This window comes from Gnatocerus cornutus, unplaced genomic scaffold (assembly GCF_029298725.1).
Source record: "Gnatocerus cornutus isolate USDA-ARS CGAHR unplaced genomic scaffold, icGnaCorn1.1 ctg00000432.1, whole genome shotgun sequence".
Classification (NCBI taxonomy): Eukaryota; Metazoa; Arthropoda; class Insecta; order Coleoptera; family Tenebrionidae; genus Gnatocerus; species Gnatocerus cornutus.
The window spans coordinates 1,769-7,500 of record NW_028275747.1 but is presented as its reverse complement, the minus strand read 5'-3'; the positions used below and the strand labels follow the sequence as shown (position 1 = coordinate 7,500).

The window sequence follows — 5,732 nt, the reverse complement described above, 5'->3', positions numbered from 1 at the left end:
GGCATAGTTCACCATCTTTCGGGTCCCAGCGTGTACGCTCTTGGTGCGCCTCTTCTCGCAATGAGAACGAGACGCCCCGGGAGTGCGGGGCGGCAGCCGTAACGACCGCCCATCCTCCCTTGGTCCGCGCAAGGCGGACCTTCACTTTCATTGCGCCTTTAGGTTTAGTTAAATCCCAATGACTCGCGCACATGCTAGACTCCTTGGTCCGTGTTTCAAGACGGGTCCTGAAAGTACCCAAAGCTATAGCGTCGCAGATCGGCGTTTCAACGAGGTCTGTCCGAGAACACCTCAGCGAACAGCCACCCGGGGACGGGACCGGCACCAGGTCCGATCACCATCACGACGGGCGCGCTTGCCGAAGGTCGGACGCTAACTGTGTAGCGGCCCCGCGCCATCTGTATACCGTCGAGCGAGCCGATCGGGAAACACCACGGGTTCATTCGGCGAACGGCGAACCGTCCGAACGAGCTCCACCGCGGGCCTTAGACCGGCACTCAACGGATCGCGACGTCCTACAGGGGGAGAAGTGCACGCGTTCGACGGCAGATCGACAAAACGAAAGGTGCAAACGACGCGTACGCCATCTGTCACACGATCGTCCAGCGCCGCCATCGAGTCACGCTGAATCTCCCCTTTCGACCTTTCGGGTTTCTCAGGTTTACCCCTGAACGGTTTCACGTACTATTGAACTCTCTCTTCAAAGTTCTTTTCAACTTTCCCTCACGGTACTTGTTCGCTATCGGTCTCGTGGTCATATTTAGCCTTAGATGGAGTTTACCACCCACTTAGGGCTGCACTCTCAAGCAACCCGACTCTGAGGAGAGATCCTCCCGTTATCGGCAGCGGTCGCTACGGGCCTGGCACCCTCTATGGGCTGTGGCCCCGTTCAAGATGGACTTGGACGCGCCGCACGATCTCGGGATGACGGATCCTCCCTAACACCACATTTCCCGGCGTCCGGTTTCGGCCGCGGGATTCGGTGCTGGGCTTCTCCCTGTTCGCTCGCCGCTACTGAGGGAATCCTAGTTAGTTTCTTTTCCTCCGCTTAGTAATATGCTTAAATTCAGCGGGTAGTCTCACCTGCTCTGAGGTCGCATATGAAAAATAAAAATTTTTCATTCGGTCATTTCGACGATCACGACACGTCTCCCATTCCTTGCTATACGTGTTCGTCATTTTTCTTTTTAAAAAATGGCTAAGTTTACAGAAACGCTTACGATCTGACGTCTGTCGCGATTTGCATTACACGTCTCGGACACGACGACCGTCTATAACGTTCTCAACCTTAAAACGCCATTTTTTTTTTTAAATGACGACATGTTGAAGAAATAGGACGTGCTACGCCGAAAGACCAGCCAACAACTACAACAAGTAGTAGTTGGTCGCTTTCGCGTCTTAAGATGTCGCGCAAATTTACTCGCTGCACGAGAAACGCACACAAACACACGATTCTACGACACACCACGCAAGAACATGTGCCGACGTAAACACTTTCGTATTTATGATTCGCAAGGTGGACGTCCGACGGACTTTGTAAAAAAAAAATACAAAGCATACCCGTCCCGTCCTTTTTGACGAAAAAACACGCTCGAGTAAACGTCTCGGCACACGTTCGAGGCGTGCGTCGTTATATCGTGACGTAAGTGACGATCACGTACATTAATGAGTACCTATTCGACGCGTCGCAACACATCCAACACGCTCCGACGTTTTCGTCCGAAAACGAAAACCGAGCAGTCTTTGAAATTGACACGACCCTCAGCCAGGAGTGGTCCGGGAACATTATATCCGAGGACCGCAATGTGCGTTCGAATGTCGATGTTCATGTGTCCTGCAGTTCACAAGTTGACGCGCAATTAGCTGCGTTCTTCATCGACCCACGAGCCAAGTGATCCACCGTTCAGGGTAATCTTTTTAAAATTTAAACGCTCGTTCCACAAGAACCCCGATCATGCCGATCGTCCAGCTGTCTATACACGTCTTGCAAAAATTTTTGCGTACGTGCGTACATCCGAAACGAAAATGATCTTCGTGGTTCCGAAACGTGCCACGTCTAAAATTTCGGTGTTGTGGTATGGATATTTATGATTCTCGCTCTTAATTGTCTTTCGTCCGTACTTTCTCGTCTGAAAGGGAACGCGATCGTCGGTCTCAGTTTTACGCGTACGAAAAAATTAAAAAAAATATTAACCCAAACACAAATTTGTATCCGCGCACCGAAAAAGAAGCACTTTTCTTTTTCACGCGGTCTCCGCTTTTACACGCAAAGTACGAGCATGTATGTGTGAAGATGGGACATGTTCGATACGATTTTAATTAGGAATTTGCCAATTTCCTTTTTCTCAGCAATAATTTTAATAAATAATGCTGCTTTCTCTCATAAACTACATTTTCGGTAGTTTTCCTTTATTGTGTCTTTCATTTAGTGTGCGTGTGTCAAGCACTTTAAAAAGTGTGACGAAGAGACGGTTTTTGATCGATCGGAATCAACACATCATTACATCATCGTACTCGTTATGAAAAAGCGAATTAGTATCCGCCGTAAGCGAAAAGAGATTTTCGCGGGCGGTCTTTGTGTTCGTGTTTCAATTTTCTTTCTATATTTTTTCGTCGCCAAACCGAAGACAGATCGTGAATTTTGACGAAAAAATCTATAGACGTGCCAGACTGAGCGTCTAACATAAAATCCTCAAGTTTACCGTTCTATATCGTGACTTAATGACGATTGACGGTGTATATAATTTTGAAATGGTGCAGTCGTACGCTCCGTAAAGAGAATTTTACCGTTTCTAACGAAATCACTTTACCACATCTACCAAAAACATTAAAAAAGCAAGGTGTGATGTGTGTGTGATCGCTCGTTTAACGGCGCTTTCAAAAAACTCTTTGAAGCGTCTAACGACGAACATCATTCACGCGAATCGTAAAATCGGGAGCGTTTCTCGCCGGTCCCGTAGCCGGGCGTAAATCATTTAAAACCCACGGAGTCGTAACCTAATTCGACACCTGCGATTTTCTTCTTTCTCGACTACTCTGCTACATCCTCTCCGTGTGTCCGAAAAAAGAGGACTTCTAACGTCTTTCGACTTTCGCGGTGGAGTTCACAACTTTCCGCGATCCGGTCGAAAAACCGAAAGCGTCCCTCCTTTTTTCCATCATTGGAAAAGATCGAGAGATAGTACAAAAAAAATCAAAAAATCTAGGTACCCGAAGAAACAGCCGTATGCCCGAGCGAATTCGGTTTTTCTCGTTCAAAAAAGGTGAAAAACTCGATCGCAAGGACCGGCGCTGCGGGCCAGCGTAACGCTATTGTTTTTCCGAATATGTACGATTCGTAGTTCAAAACGTCGTACACACGGTGTTTCAAAAAGAAACAAGCAACGGCACGACAAAAGATCGTGCCGTCGACTCCATGTCATCGACGACGGTGTTGTAAAAACATAAAGTGTACATCGACACGATCAAATAAAAATGCATAATAATAAATTATACATATGTCAAAATTCGTGTGTACGAGGACACGTTAATGATCCTTCCGCAGGTTCACCTACGGAAACCTTGTTACGACTTTTACTTCCTCTAAATGATCAAGTTTGGTCATCTTCCCAGCGACATCGACGACGTCGAAACGCCATCGCGTACCGGTCCGAAGACCTCACTAAATCATTCAATCGGTAGTAGCGACGGGCGGTGTGTACAAAGGGCAGGGACGTAATCAACGCGAGCTTATGACTCACGCTTACTGGGAATTCCTCGTTCATGGGGAACAATTGCAAGCCCCAATCCCTAGCACGAAGGAGGTTCAGCGGGTTACCCGGACCGCTCGGTCAGGGAGGACACGCTGATTCCTTCAGTGTAGCGCGCGTGCGGCCCAGAACATCTAAGGGCATCACAGACCTGTTATTGCTCAATCTCGTGCGGCTAGAAGCCGCCTGTCCCTCTAAGAAGAATTGTTTGTACGCCGACAGTAAAAACCGCGCACGACCACCGGGCGAACCCAGGATCGACGGGCCTTTGGGATGTCGAAATACGCCTATTTAGCAGGCTAGAGTCTCGTTCGTTATCGGAATTAACCAGACAAATCGCTCCACCAACTAAGAACGGCCATGCACCACCACCCACCGAATCAAGAAAGAGCTCTCAATCTGTCAATCCTTCCGGTGTCCGGGCCTGGTGAGGTTTCCCGTGTTGAGTCAAATTAAGCCGCAGGCTCCACTCCTGGTGGTGCCCTTCCGTCAATTCCTTTAAGTTTCAGCTTTGCAACCATACTTCCCCCGGAACCCAAAAGCTTTGGTTTCCCGGAAGCTGCCCGCCGAGTCATCGGAAGAACGTCGGCGGATCGCTAGCTGGCATCGTTTATGGTTAGAACTAGGGCGGTATCTGATCGCCTTCGAACCTCTAACTTTCGTTCTTGATCAATGAAAGCGTTTTTGGCAAATGCTTTCGCTTCTGTCCGTCTTGCGACGATCCAAGAATTTCACCTCTAACGTCGCAATACGAATGCCCCCATCCGTTCCTATTAATCATTACCTCGGGGTTCCGAAAACCAACAAAATAGAACCGAGGTCCTATTCCATTATTCCATGCACACAGTATTCAGGCGAAGTTTTAGCCTGCTTTAAGCACTCTAATTTGTTCAAAGTAAACGTGCCGGCCCACCTCGACACTCAATGAAGAGCACCGCGGCGGGATTGAGTTGGGCCGCCCTCTCGAGCTAAGCCCACCGGCAGGACGTCCCGCGGCACGCCAGTTGACACCGCGAACGATGAACCGGCGGCGCGGGACACAGATTCGACTACGAGCTTTTTAACCGCAACAACTTTAATATACGCTATTAATTTTGGAGCTGGAATTACCGCGGCTGCTGGCACCAGACTTGCCCTCCAATTGATCCTCGTTAAAGGGTTTAGAGTGTACTCATTCCGATTACGGGGCCTCGGATGAGTCCCGTATCGTTATTTTTCGTCACTACCTCCCCGTGCCGGGAGTGGGTAATTTGCGCGCCTGCTGCCTTCCTTGGATGTGGTAGCCGTTTCTCAGGCTCCCTCTCCGGAATCGAACCCTGATTCCCCGTTACCCGTTACAACCATGGTAGGCGCAGAACCTACCATCGACAGTTGATAAGGCAGACATTTGAAAGATGCGTCGCCGGTGCGAGACCGTGCGATCAGCGTAAAGTTATTCAGAGTCACCAAGTTGTACGATGACGGAGACCGCCACCGATTGGTTTTGATCTAATAAAAGCGCTCCTTCCGTTTCCGGTTGGAGCTCTGTTTGCATGTATTAGCTCTAGAATTACCACAGTTATCCAAGTAAATGTGGGTACGATCTAAGGAACCATAACTGATTTAATGAGCCTTTCGCGGTTTCACCTTAATTTGGCTTGTACTGAGACATGCATGGCTTAATCTTTGAGACAAGCATATGACTACTGGCAGGATCAACCAGGGAACTGCGTTCTTGTTTTAAAATAAGAGAGTTTTAGTCTTTCTTTCCTTCTAGTCATATAAGCTACAATAATCGTAGAATTTCGGAAAGACACCTGCTGCTCTTATAAAAAACTGAACACTTTCCTATTATTGTTTTGAAGAAAGTGTGCGTGTCTGCGAAACGAAAACCTCGTAAGAAGAGACGTAACGCCACGCGATCTTTCTGGATGGAAAATTTTTCGACATTTTTTTCACATCATCCTTGATTGAATCTCCTGCAACAATTTTATTCTTATTCAT

The 5,732-nt window shown here is 48.1% G+C and overlaps 3 non-coding genes across 3 annotated transcripts in view; all 3 read right to left on the bottom strand.

Annotated features, from left to right (window-relative positions):
- LOC148165263 (large subunit ribosomal RNA) overlaps positions 1-1,097 on the bottom strand; it is a 4,043-nt gene extending 2,946 nt beyond the window's left edge. Inside the window, exon 1 of the ribosomal RNA XR_015771627.1 lies at positions 1-1,097. This exon is cut by the window's left edge and continues 2,946 nt beyond it. This is a non-coding gene — a ribosomal RNA (large subunit ribosomal RNA).
- Positions 1,098-1,755: 658 nt separating this feature from the next.
- On the bottom strand, positions 1,756-1,911 carry LOC148165262 (5.8S ribosomal RNA). Its single transcript, XR_015771625.1, has one exon. It is a non-coding gene; the product is annotated as a 5.8S ribosomal RNA (ribosomal RNA).
- A 1,616-nt stretch (positions 1,912-3,527) lies between these two features.
- On the bottom strand, positions 3,528-5,454 carry LOC148165261 (small subunit ribosomal RNA). Its single transcript, XR_015771626.1, has one exon. It is a non-coding gene; the product is annotated as a small subunit ribosomal RNA (ribosomal RNA).
- Between the last annotated feature and the right edge of the window lie 278 nt (positions 5,455-5,732).